This window comes from Callospermophilus lateralis, chromosome 9 (assembly GCF_048772815.1).
Source record: "Callospermophilus lateralis isolate mCalLat2 chromosome 9, mCalLat2.hap1, whole genome shotgun sequence".
Taxonomy (NCBI): Eukaryota; Metazoa; Chordata; class Mammalia; order Rodentia; family Sciuridae; genus Callospermophilus; species Callospermophilus lateralis.
The window spans coordinates 72,651,753-72,665,561 of record NC_135313.1 but is presented as its reverse complement, the minus strand read 5'-3'; the positions used below and the strand labels follow the sequence as shown (position 1 = coordinate 72,665,561).

General features: G+C 35.4%; 1 protein-coding gene and 1 pseudogene across 3 annotated transcripts in view; one reads left to right on the top strand and one right to left on the bottom strand.

Moving 5' to 3' along the window:
• Gpd2 (glycerol-3-phosphate dehydrogenase 2) overlaps positions 1–13,809 on the top strand; it is a 140,307-nt gene that overhangs the window by 69,512 nt on the left and 56,986 nt on the right. The window lies entirely within an intron of this gene.
• LOC143407691 (U6 spliceosomal RNA) lies at positions 2,044–2,144 on the bottom strand (annotated as a pseudogene).

The window sequence follows — 13,809 nt, the reverse complement described above, 5'->3', positions numbered from 1 at the left end:
TAAAGTATTTTTTAATTCAAAAAAGAGAACTTTACTAAATGAAGGTAATAATGATATGTTTCTTTTAGCTACCACTGATTCTTTTTTTAAAATAATTAATTAATTTTAATTAGGTATAAATGACAGCAGAATGCATTTTGATTCATTGTACACCATTGTGACACAAGCGATCATTTCTCTGTACACAATGTAGCATTACACCGTATGTACAGTCATACATGTACCTACGGTAATGATGTCCATCTCATTCTACCATCTTTCTTGCCCCCATGCACCCCCTCCCACCCTTCTACCACTGATTCTTAAGGATTGAACCCAGAGTCTTATGCATGCTAGGCAAGTGCTGTACCACTGAACTATATCCAGAGCCTGTCACTCTTATTATAAACAAACAAACAAACAAATAAATAAATCCAAATAGTTAATAAGTAAGTCCATTTTTACTATGGTAAATTTGAACATATGTGAAAATAATGAGTATAATAAAATGAATTTTAACACTCATGGCCAGACTTCTTCTGTACTCTCATTTGCTCCTCCCCGTCACCCAGATGACAAGCATTTCATCCACAAATATCCATGAATATTTGTTCTGTGTCTTTAAAGTGAAGGGTTCCATTTTAACACAGGCATGCCACACCTAAATTACTTAATTATATCTTCTTAATATGAAAAGTCTGGTTATGTTGACATATCCCTTGTAGTCTCATAAGTTTAATACGTTCCTGATTAAGAAATGAACTCATAAGATGGACAAAATCTTAGTTATGGTTTTATAAGTTAATTAGTTAAAAAAAATCCTGATAGGTTTTCCATACCTTCTTTTGCTTCTTTCTGGTTTGATTATTTCCTGTAGTTGGTAGTTAGAATAGTCCATCTGTTGCTGCATAGGAAACGATATCCCGAGTTAGATACTTAAAACAACATTTCATTGTTTCTCATAGTTCTGAGGATGGATGGGCTTGGCAGGGTGGTTGGAAGCCCTCATACAGTTGCACTGAGATGGCAGCTGAGGTTGGAGTTGTCTAAAGGTCTTTTTTGCCCACCTGTGGGGTGTCTTGGCGGGAAAGGGTAGAGTACCCGTGACTGGCTGGCATCTCTCATGGCTTCTCTATGTGAACTTTTCCACTGGTTAATCAGGTGTTTTATGTGGTAGCTGTTTTCCCCCAGTGAGAGTACAAGAGACCAAAATAGAAATAAAAGGCAGATCTCTTTGCCTCCCCTTGGAAATTAATAGTGATTTTCACATTCTATTAATTTATATAAATTTTGGAGGCAGTGAGATTTAAGGGTTAGGACTTTATAAGAATAACAAAAACAGGAGGAAGTTTATCTGGGAGACATGGAACAGCCTAGTAACCGAGACATGGAACAGCCTAATAACAAGCTTTAAGGAAGTGGAATCTATTTGTTGTGTCAAAAGCCCTTTAGAGGTGGTAATAAAATTTCCATTTTGAGTTTTTTTTTTCCCCCTTGCTCTGCGTTACCTTTTTTTTTTTTTTTTTAAATCAGTCTTTAGAATCATTACCTAGGTAATTACAATATTTCATTAGTGGTTAAGGGGTTGCAAACTGGTATTTTTCTGTATTTTTCAGTTATTAATTAAATTACTTATAATTTTTCTGTTTCAACTATTTGCATACATTGTACATAGGAAAACCTGGGAAAATGCTTAATTCTTTCCATATATTTACTAGTTTTCCAAAGAAATGCATTTTTTTTCCTAGCATCTTCCAAATGTAATGATATTTTGAAGGCATTATTAACATCAACTCAACAATTTAGGTAGTTTGAAATGGGAGTTACTGATGTTCAAGTTGCCCATCTCTGGGCAATGGCACCTCCTCCAGATGGTTCCTGGGCCCTTTTGTTGTACTGTATGTCAGTAGCCTATGATGACTTCTCTGCTATCTGCTTTGACAAGATATTTTGGACTCATCTTGAAACTTTGGAAATTTCAAGCCTTGGAAGCATCCATCACTCCAATAAACCTTGTTTCCCTTGTGTAGAACATGCTAATTAGAGACCTTAATCTTTTTTCTTTTTCATATGGAATGCTTCATGAATTTGCATGTCATCCTTGCATATAGGCCATGCTAAACTTCTCTGTACCATATATGTATATGTGCTTTAAAAATGAACACTAGAGACCATAACCTATTTCCTATGGATGTTCCTTGCTACTGATTAGTTGTTATTTTAGGCCATATGATAGAATGGATATAAGGAAATAGGAAGTAAAAGGCTATAATGATTAGTCATCAAGAAGCTACAAGGACTGGTCTTTAGGAACTGATTTTTTTCCATGTTATTACACAGCAATAAAATGCCTCACTTATCTGTTGGCAGGATCTTTAGGTGCCCACTGTCCTAGCTATTTAACATGTGTTCTAGCATCCATCCAATGGAAAACAAGAGTCTGCCCAGCAAATTCTTAGAAAAAGGGAGAAAGAGAGTAAGAACTCTACTCAAATCCATCTGGGTGTTGCTCTGCAGATCACACACAGTAGATTTCTTGGTGTGATGGGAAGCCAGCCTCATATTATACATCTGACCTCCCAAGAAAGAGCACTAATAACAACATTCTTCAATTAAAAAGCCCCATACTTTACTTGCAACTACTAATATTACAACCAAGACCTTGGAAATGTAATAGAAAAGTTGTGAAAAAAGGCATTGGTTACTTAGTCCTTATAAATATAACTAACACCTTGGTAGAATACCTTCTCTGGAGCAAAACAGATTCCTATTTTAGAATGTGAGTTTTCAAACTAGTTTCATTATTAGTCTTCATACTTATTTATATCATACTTTATATTAGTAAAACCCTCCTTAGACTGTTAATACCCACCCACAGAATATATGAACCACATTATACCTAATATTTTTAAACTCAGATCTGCTCATTAAACACACACACACACACACACACACACACAATTTCTTACACAACGTATATAATTACCACTCCCTTTTTGTCCAAACCTTATATGTAGTCTTTTAATCACTGGAAAAGTATTACTAATATCTTGTTTGGGGCCTATTAAGAAGAGTAATTCTTTGGGAAGAAAATGGTACAAGAACACAATAATTAGATGAAAGCAGCAACCAGATTAAGATGAAAATCAAATAACTTGTATAATGTCTTTATGTCAAAGATGATTAATATATAATTCTGAATTAACTAGGGAGAGGTAATGACAAAGACTAGCAGTAAACCAGAAACTTTTATTTTCCAAGAGTTTTAAATATTTTAATTTTTAATCTGAGATGCACTATAATGACTGAACTTGATTCATGTTTTACTTTCTCTTATGAAGGTTAAATTTAACTGAAAGATAGCTCTGAGTGTTTTTGCTATGTGAAAAGCACTATACCTCAAATCCATTTTATTAAAAGATGAGTTATAAATACATTATCATTAAAAAGTAATTGGGGGACTTGGTCTCTAGCTCAGTGGTGGAGTGCTTGCCTCACAATTGTGAGGTGCACTGGGTTGGATACTTGGCTCCAAATAAAAATAAGTAAAGATATTATGCCCATCTACAACTAAAAATATATATGTATTTTTTTTAATGTAATTGGAATACACTTAGGATTAACCAGTTGGATAAATTCACTACCCTCACTTGGATAGAGGAATAACAAACCTATCTTTTTCAGTAGGTGCCTCTACTAATAGCATTCAAAAAATAGGAAATAGTATGTATACTAGTTGTAAGAAATAGATGTATTTCATGAAGCAGATCAACATATATATTTACCTTTTTCTTCTGTTTTCTATTGTGAATTTCTTTTTTTCAGGATAGCTTTGGGTAAAATTTATATTGCCATGATCCTTAACTATAGATAAGAGAAAAAGATACTTCTTTACTCAATTATGTTGAGTTTTTTAAAGTAGCAAAAGCCTTCATTTTAAAAAAAGCTAAGCATAAACATTACTACCAAAAATGTAATGAAACACATAGAATTGAGAGTAATTTTTAATGTAATATAATACCTAGATGCAGTTAAACACCTCACTCACTAAAGTCTGATTTAATTTGCTACATTCGCTGTTAAATGTATTCTTGGACCCTTTCTTTTCCCCTTCACACCCTACTCCATCCACAATGTGCATAGAATTAATTCAGGCCATAAATTTTAATTTAGACTTATCTTCTCCCTTTTTTGTTATTATGTATCTCAGTTCAACAGCCTTTAATTGCATCTAGGTATAATGGAGGGTCTCTGTGTGCCTGGTGGTTGTGTGTAATTGGGCTTTTTCCTCCTCTTCTACCCACCTGCTCCTCAACCCTCCAGGTTTTGGAAAGGTCCTCTTTTCTCACTCTCTGCACTTTTTGAGTTATTACTTCTCTTAATTCCATTTGAATGATGGCACGTTAGCCATGTTTCACAAATACTGAACTTATAATTTTAGAGATATCAGGAACGTCTGATCATAGCAGCTCTTATTTAAATTATTTTGTTGGCTGAACTAGATATTGTTCAGAGCAGTGACCCTCAGAAACCAATTCAGTAATCCTGAGCATAAATCAAGAGTACCAGGAACTTAGAAGGCCATTGAGCATTAGAGTTCTTATGAACAAAGAAATCTCCTGTTTATCATCTCTATGACCTGTATTTGATATTTGAAATCACATTTTGTATAGTATTGGACGGAGCCACAAATTGGAACACGTTGCCATGAAGGTTTTCCTAACTCATGCTAAGAAAGAGCTGCAGTGCTTTCATCAGGAAGGACTCTGTTTGCTAGAAAGACCTCCAGGGCATTATGTTACCCCAGACCTTCACACTGATCCCTGCCCTCTAAAAGAATGGAAGTTTCCAAAGAACGAAGGAAGCAGCAGCCACTGAGCATAGAGAGCATATCTCCTGTTCAGCAGCATGTGGCCTTTCTCATCACTTTCAGTTTTCTTTGTGTCCAGAATAAAACAGCCATGTGTAGAAATTTCAGTACCATTGCATCCTTGAAGATCACTTGGCTTGATTGCAGTGATCTTTGTGTGTATGTTTGCTTAGTCTCTTAAAGGAAAATAATTTAAAAGCTGAGCAGTCTTTCTCTCCTTCATCAACTCATGAGCTGTGAATATTTCTGGAGAAATATTGTACACCTTAAAAGCAGTATTTGAATATGTCTCATGATTTTGCTGCTGAAACTACGGCAACTCAAGTTGCAGGGCTTCTAAACCAGCCTGTATCTCACTGTTTACCCTCTTTGTCTGTTAAAAATTTGATTCTGTCAGCAGGGCCTCAGGTTTGGATATTACCACCAATAGTTTGTGAGATCACAGGATGGGGAGAAAATGGTTTTCATGTGAATACTGCTCAACTTTTTGATGTGTGATTTTAGGGAAGTTGTTGACCAAATGTTGACATGTGATATTTCTGAATTGAAATGTGCCTGCTTTAGGTCTAGGCTAGCTTTATATCATTGATACATCTGTGTACTCTCTTAAGAATGAATATCAATACTTTCTATATCAATACTTTCTAAAATGTTTTTTTGTGTAATTTTGTACTCTGTCAAGAATGTCTTTACTATGTTAATCTTGGAATGCTTAGAATGACTATAAAGGGAGCAACATTTTGCATTACAAGTTGAAACAATGTGTTGATTCATATATTTTCGGATGATAAAATTCTCAGTCTTCTATATGACTATCAATTTTATTTATTTATATATATTTAGTAATAACATATTAGTACCATCTCTATGTCAGGCAATGTCATAGATACTGGATGGAACAATATAAAGTATTTGCTTTCTTTTTTTTTTAATTTGCCATCTTTTAAAAAAATATTTATTTCTTTTACTTGTACACCTTTGTTTTTATTTATTCACCTTTACATGGTGTTGAGGATTGAACCCAGGGCCTCGCACGCGCTAGGTGAGCACTCTGCCGCCGAGCCACAACCCCAGCCCAAAATATTTGTTTTCTTAGAAAAGCTTTTTGGCAACTGGAGGCTATTGATAAGCCAACCAGTGATTTACATTTGCATTTGAGACATTCAGTGAAAGGTGCACACCTAAGGTGCATGCAGGGGAATCTAGACACGATTTCTTAAGTAATACTTTGCTAAATTTAGTAAAGAGTAGTAATATAGCCAGGTAAAGTTAGTGGGGGAGGATGTGGAAGGGAGCATTGTGGCCAGAGGAATGCAGGAACATGGACTTCAGGAAGCAATTGTATGGAACTTGAGTGTAGGGTGGGTAGATGCACACAGAGCACACACAAAGCCTTGGTCATGGAAGATCAGCTGTTCCACACTAAGGAGTTTATCTTGAATTATGGAGGTAGTGGGAATGCAGTGAATGAAAAGCACATATTAGACACAGAAAATACAGTATCTGGAAATGTGTTTGAATGATGAGTGTGAGAGTTTTGGGTGAGATTGAATGCTGATTTGAAGGAACCCCTGGCCAGGAAGAAGCAAAGACTTAGGAAAGAAGAGATGTACCACCTGCAATAATATCCATGTTTTTTCTTTCATCTTCTACAAAACTACCTAGATTTTCTTATTATATTAGTAACTGTCTTTGTGGTTTAACTCTTTATTTGTATGTCTGTCCTTTCAGGTTTTTTGTTAAGTCTTCCATTTGGAAATAAGTCAATAAACTAAATCAAGTATTTCCAAATTCTGTTTCCAGAACAATCTAGATCTTTCAAAACTTTAGAATGTGGGCTTTAAAAAATCTGTGATTGCCCAACTGGTTTATGTCAGCATTTTGGAAAGAATATCAGTCTTTAAAGCAGTGTTAGAGATGTAAACCCTCTGGAGAGTGAAGAATGCCTGGTGCATGCTAATTTTGTACTTATCCAGGTGGAAGAAGAAGAGGAATAGCCAAAGCTATAGATAGAACAAAAGGCATGTCAGCTGCAACCTGGTCTCAGTTTGGGCTTAGCTCTCCTCACCAATCCTGTATTGGGACATTGGTAATTTATTTATTTATTTTTAACCTGTATCATATTAAGTTCTTACTTTGACAAATCGCATTTTGATTTATAGTCTGTGCTTTTGGCATGTGCTTTAATGGCATTAGCCAACTCTAGACACATACTGAATTCATTATGTACCTTATGTATGTAAGTAGTAATACTTCCTTTTAATGAACATACGGTCACATCAAAGTGCTGTGAGGGTGTTTTACAAAAGCGTCTTTGTGCAGTGCTCCTCAGAAGTTTGGAGACGTGTGTTAAGTTGAAGACTAATATGCTGTATTTTAAGTTGTATTTTAATAGAGTAATATATTATAATTTTGCCCTCTCCTTAAGGTGAATAGTCTGTTATAGTCTGCTTGAGTCTTTGATTCTTAGGCTTAGGTTTTAATTAGAATTCAACATTTTTGACATGTAAATTTTTTATTTGTAACCAGATGAATTAAGAACTCAAAGTAAAATTGACTTTGAATTTGTAACCTGATCTAAGATGTTGAGTTAGAACAGATATGAGTAATTCTTTCTCTTATTTTCCATAGGTGGTAAGACATTTACAGAATCTACTCACATAGATGATCTGGGACAACACTAAAGTTTGGCAGGTCTCTTAAAAGACTTCTTATTCTTAAAATGTGGGCATCCTTCAATAACATGTTGGGGCAGGACTTTGAGGGTAGATAAAGGTAGAGAAGTGAACCAGCAATTGGCTACTAGGTGTAGCCAGCTCTGAGCAGGTTTCTAAGGGGAGTGGCTGGCAACATAAGCCTCCTGTCCCAGCTGAGTTGGCAGTCATGATGCCCATTCCATTCTGATCTTGGTTCTGAACAGGGAAGCAGTTTTCTTATTGCAGTGATCCATGGAATCAAATGTGTGATAGTATTTTGGAATTTCTTTGTGAGAAGGAGGGACTTTGAGGACACAGGCAACCTTTAGAAATAGGCCAATTTCTTATGTAGAAAGGTTGAGAAGAATGCCAAAGATATGGACAAGCAAGCTAGACGGAAGTAGAGTTCTGGTCCAAAAGAACACAGAAGACAAACCAGATATTGGGGTGGGGAGTCTTATGTTTGGAATATATGGGAAGAGGAACTGCAGCCTGTTGAATACCAGGAATTCCCTTGTCTAGGGGCTCCCTAAAGACAGGTATCAGTTTGTGGACATATAATAGATTCTGGAGGGTTAAGGACTTCTTTGACCCTGCCAGGTGCAGTCAGGATTGACTCAGGACTCTGTGGGGCAGAGCCTGGGGAGGGAAGGCTGCCAGTAATTACAACAGAGCTGGGGCACCTTGACTGTCTCAGAAACTAATAAGAGTTTTCTTTGAAATAGCCAGCATTTCCAGGAAGACCTTGAGAATTGCTGGGTAAGAGGCTATATTCACTGAAACATAGTATTTGATTTCTTTTTACTTTTCATTATAAAACAAAAGTGAAAACCTTAATAGTACTTTTGGTATGTCCCAGCTTTGCCTTTAAATGTTGAAAGTAAAACTAATGAATGCATTTCAATTTGGAGTAGCATTGTATGAAGTCTAAATTTGTGATTGATTTTTTTGAATCATAGGAAATTAGAAATAGGATAGTGTGATGAGTTAATTGCTTTTTACATTTGACTCTTGCTTCATGTTACCAGGCTCTAGAATTTCAGACACAAAGGTAAAACTTTTGGCATTCATTGAAACCTTTTTATTGGAAGAGGAATTTATGGAACTATTTAATTTTAATTTAAGTTAATCATAGTTTATCATAAATGAGTGTAAAGCTTATTTATTGAATTGTTTTATTTATAAACTTTTATGTTTATTGAGTGCAGATTATATCAAACTCTGTAGAACATTGGAAATGTCTTTCTTAAGTACAGGGCATATTGATTTCATCTATAATTGTTTTCTACTACCAAACTCTCCACAAAGGCGGAGTTCAGTTTTATGTGTTTCTATGTTTCACATTAATAAATTTGTTGGCTTTAAAAAACCAACTTTGATATCTGGCATACTATTTGATGTATGTGGTGGCAACACTGACATGGTTTTATTGTTAACTATATAGTATACAAACTTCCTTTTTATTTCCGCTAATTTAGAAGATAAATCAGATATTCTGCTAGCTATTAGGTTGTGAAATTAAACTGAGTCTTAACAGTATTTGCACCTCAGCTTTTTTGCCTCAGTATGTGACTTTGATTATAACAGTTCAGATTAGTTGTTCTATCATTTCTCTCAGGGTGATCAAGCTATGGTAAATTGATTGGTATTAGCACAACTCATAGCCATTATAAATTGATTACTTTAGACAAAAAATAGTTTAACACCTTCCTACATGCTAGGTATTGTTGTCCTTGCTACAGATAAACTGCTGGAGGTGATGATAGAGAACAGAACCAAGTTCCTGCCTTTAATTTATTCATTCCTATGAGAAGTGAAACATCCATGTAAATCAGTTGTCTCAGATTGCTGTTAAAAAAAAAAAAAAAAAAAAAGTCCAGTAGGGCAAACTTATTTGAATGATCCAATTAAGATCAAAATTTTGCTTAGTAATGGTGAGTTTAGGCCGAGGCAAATGAATAGTCTTACTGGAGATTGTATTTGTCAATATGTGGGTCTGAATGTTTTACTTTTGTAGTTAAAAACAAGTAAATTCTGATTTTCCATTTCTTCTTCTTAAGGGAACCAAGCCCCAAATAAAGTTTTCCAATATACATTGAATCTGGGTTGCTAAAAGATGTTATTGTGATAATGGAGGAATGCTTATGATTTGAACATGAAATAAAAGCCTACCTCTAACCAGAGGAGAGGGAAGGTCAGTTTAGTAGAAGGCAATCTTTGTTAACAAGAGTTTTTTTCCTATAATGCCTTCACTCATATCTGGTCATTTCAGTGGCCCCAGGGGGATTGGCAGAGAAATTGATATTATCCCTACTTTATGGTTGAAGAAACAGAATGAGCAAAGGGTTGTGCCCAAGGATTATAGTTCTTGGTGACAGGCTGGGTCCTGAATTCAGGCATGCTGAGTTTCTAGCCCAGTTTCCCCCCCAACCCCCAGGAGAGAGTGATGTCAACACTTTTGTATGCAGTCTTTCAGAAAAGCAGGATGCTGGCTCTGGTCAGACTGATTTGATAACAATTTGATAAGATGTTGAATCTTCCTATGATTAGAGAAATCTGATAGGATACAAGACTGTCCCTGAAACAGATAAAGGTTCTCAAAAGGCTGCTTCCAGTTAGAATTCCCCAGCTGGTCCTTAGCACATGGTTCCATGTGTTTATTATGTGTCTCACACTCAAAATCACCCCTGGGGCAGATTGAGCCATCCTGATGTTTTGTGAAAAGTTGTGTGCATATACTCACACACAAATGAGAGGGAAGGCTGCGGGAGGATTCTGTGCAAGTGGAGGATTCACTTCCATTTGTCAGTCCTTTGAAGAAAGAGGGTGCAACTACATCAAATGGCTTCTTGTAACATTTTATGTAGTTAGATTCCACAATGAGCTTATTTGAAAATTTCTGATTATAATTTATGCAATTGGTAAAAATGGGAAATATCAGCGAAATCATCAGGTTCCAGTCTGTGATTCCATCCTAGAGGAAACTGAGGTACAGAAGTTGTCACCTGTTTTCAGATGTTAGTTGTAGGTAATAAATAAGTAAAAATAAAAATCTGGCTGATTTTAGGAGAAAAGGAATTTCTTGAGAGGATGTTGAGCAACAGCAGAAATTCTGGGAAGGCAGAATATCTAGCATGAAATTTAATGGATGAAAAAATGATTTGCAGCAACGAGAGCCATAGACAAACTGCTGTTCCAGAATCAGCGCACCAGACTTTGCTGCTGCTGATTGCACATTACATGTTACTCTACCACCTATGCTGACATCTCTGTCATCACAGCTCCCAGAAATGGGGTGGTGCTGTTGCCATTATCAGTGCCCCCACCTCCATATTCTTTGGGTCATTAGGTCTAGATTGGGAACTGGGTAAAAGGCCATGTTATGGTGGGTCACTCTTCCCCTCCTGTTGGAGGAGAGACTACTGCTCTGCAAGGCTTATTGGGTGGTGAAGGAGATTAAATGATGGGAAACAAACCCAAACTAAACTAAAACAGAGCACCAGAAAATTATCTGCCATGGAAACATACCCATTAGAGGCTGTTTAAAGGATTAGAATTTGGGTTTTCTGATTTTTCCCAGGATACCAAATTTATAGCTAGAGTTGATTTCCTTTGTTAAAAACTGGCAGAGGTTCCCTAGTTTTTAAGAGAAAACAAAGTCCCTTGGATTAAAATTTGGTAATTCTTATATTTTGAAACAACATCATTTTTCTCCAGATTTAAAACTATTCTCTTGTTTTCCTATCCTTTGTGATATACAAATAAAACAAAACAAAATGAAACAAAAAACATTATTTGTTAATGGTTTAAAAATGAAGAGAGAAAAAGAGAAACAAACAGAAAGAGAAAACAATAGTCAGCAAGTGTGGAAATTAGACATTGGTTGTTATATGTTTTAGAGAAGGTTTGCCAAACTGGTGAGTAATAAAACCATTTAGAACTGGAAAATATTTGGGACTTTTTTTAAACGTATTTTTAGGCAATAACCATAACACATAATCAAGGTATAAAGTGGTCTTGTATTTTTAGTAATCTTTTTTAGCCTTTTAATAATAAAGGTAAGTATAATGATAATAATTTATACATATTGGGAATTATTGTGTTGTAAAATGCATTATCTGAATTATTTCTCACAATAATGCTGTACAATCCCATTATCATTCTCCTTGCATAGAAGAAAAAACAGACCCTTAGATAAGAGAATTCGTATGAGTTAGTAGAGATTGGATTTCATCTTAAGCACACATCCTATGAGGAAAGCTTTAAAAGAGAAGAGAAGATGTGTGTGGGGGGGGGATATTGGGTTTGGTGATATTTTAAGAAAACCTCAGAAGAAAGATAAAGGAGGTGTGCAAGAAAATAGGAATGGTTTTTCCAAGATAGACTGTAAATTTGCTCATATTTTTCAGTATCCTGGGGCAAATTGACCAATCTGACTTTTTTGTTTTCTACTCACCACAATGATACTTAGCTCAGTGCCTGGTACATAGTAGGAGTTCAATAAGTATTTGCAAAAGGAATGAATTTCAAGCATCCTCAAGGCAGTTTTCTTGAGTTAAGATGTCATGATGTCTAGACTGCAACTCTCATCTTTACCCACAAAGCTTGACCTTCCAAGAAGGCTTACCAATGAATTTAGTGCATTTCACAAACAAGCAAGGGAGCTCACCCAGGGTTTTTAGGCCACATAATTGTACGGTTTGTGAAGGAGTCTTCTACAGTATGTCTTGCTGTCTGACTTTCCAACTTCATTTCAATTTTTGTCACATTGTTCCCTTTTCCTTTTTCCTCCTAAAAACTATATAAAAAAACTATTTTTGTCTTGTGCTAGAGAGAGAATTGATTGTCCTAGAGCAGGCACACGGAGTCTTCATTGTAAACTAATGTATAGAACATTTTTGTACAGAAATAGCTAATGAATACCCAAAGCATTCTGTTGTTTGCAGTTTAAATGTGGTTTCATTTTTGTTCAATTCTAGCTAGATTCCTAAGTGTCTGAGAAGTAGAAAACTTACTCCTCATTAGATTTATTTAAAACTTTTTCAAGAAAGGAAAGTCCTGAGGGTATAGAAACTTTATGTACTTAAGTATGTCATGTTAAGGCATTTGACAATGTTTCCTTTACACAGGGCCAAAGACCACAGATCCACCCTGATTGCTAATTATTCAGATTGTAAATAGCTTATTTGAGAACTTAGGGTGAGACAAAAGAAACATGAAGGAACAAAGGGCCCACAATAATGAAAAGGATATTGTGAAGAGAAAGGCCAGGCAGAATTATGATGCAGGTCACATCCTGTGCCTGCATTTAATTGTACCTTTGTATTTAATAATAAAAATGATTACAGTCTTAGTGCTAACAGGTGTCCCTTCTTGAGAACTGTGGTATGGATAGATGACAGCAAATTACTCCAATTCATAAACTTGGAATATTATGTTTTTATTTCAAGTTTCACCAGTCTATACTAGAAGATATTTTTCTGCAAAAATACACATCAACTCAAGAAGATTTTATAACTCTTTTTCCTGATAAATATATATAAAATATAAGCAAATATTTTAAAGTATAAATGAATGAAAAAAATCACTTGATAGACATTACTTAACATATTAGAATTATATTAATACCATTACTAATACTGCAGTCACATTTCTGGTAATTTACGCTTTTATATAAGCTTTGGATGTAATTGCAAATTAGTAGAGAATTTAATTTATAGGTGGTCTTGTTGCTAGAACTTAATTGTGTTAATTGCTTATGTTTTGTGGCTCATGTATTGGAGTGGTTAACTGCTTCCCTGGTCTCTGCAGAACTTACACTTCTTCCTTTTTTTTTTTTTTTTTTTAAATTAGGTATTGAACCCAGGGACTTTCTACCACAGAGTTATGCACTCCCCCACCCGTTCCCCACCTCCCCTTTTAAACATTTGAGACAAGGTCTTCCTAAATTACCCAGGCTGGCCTTGAATTTGTGATCTTCCTGCCTCAGCTTCCTGAGTAGCTGAGATAATAGGTCTTTTTACCAAATTTGTTACTATTCCATTGACCAAACAATTTCACATGGTTGAGTCCTGAATCATAGTAAAAGGGAAGGAACATCATGAAGACTTGTGACAAAAGGCATGGGTACAGAAAGGGAAGAAGAATGGAGCAATATTTGCAATATACTTCATAGCCCATACAAGTTAATAAAATTAAAATTTAAGCATAATTTGAGATCCAATGGAGAGAAGAGTACGTTTTCTGATTTTTCTTTTTTTATGA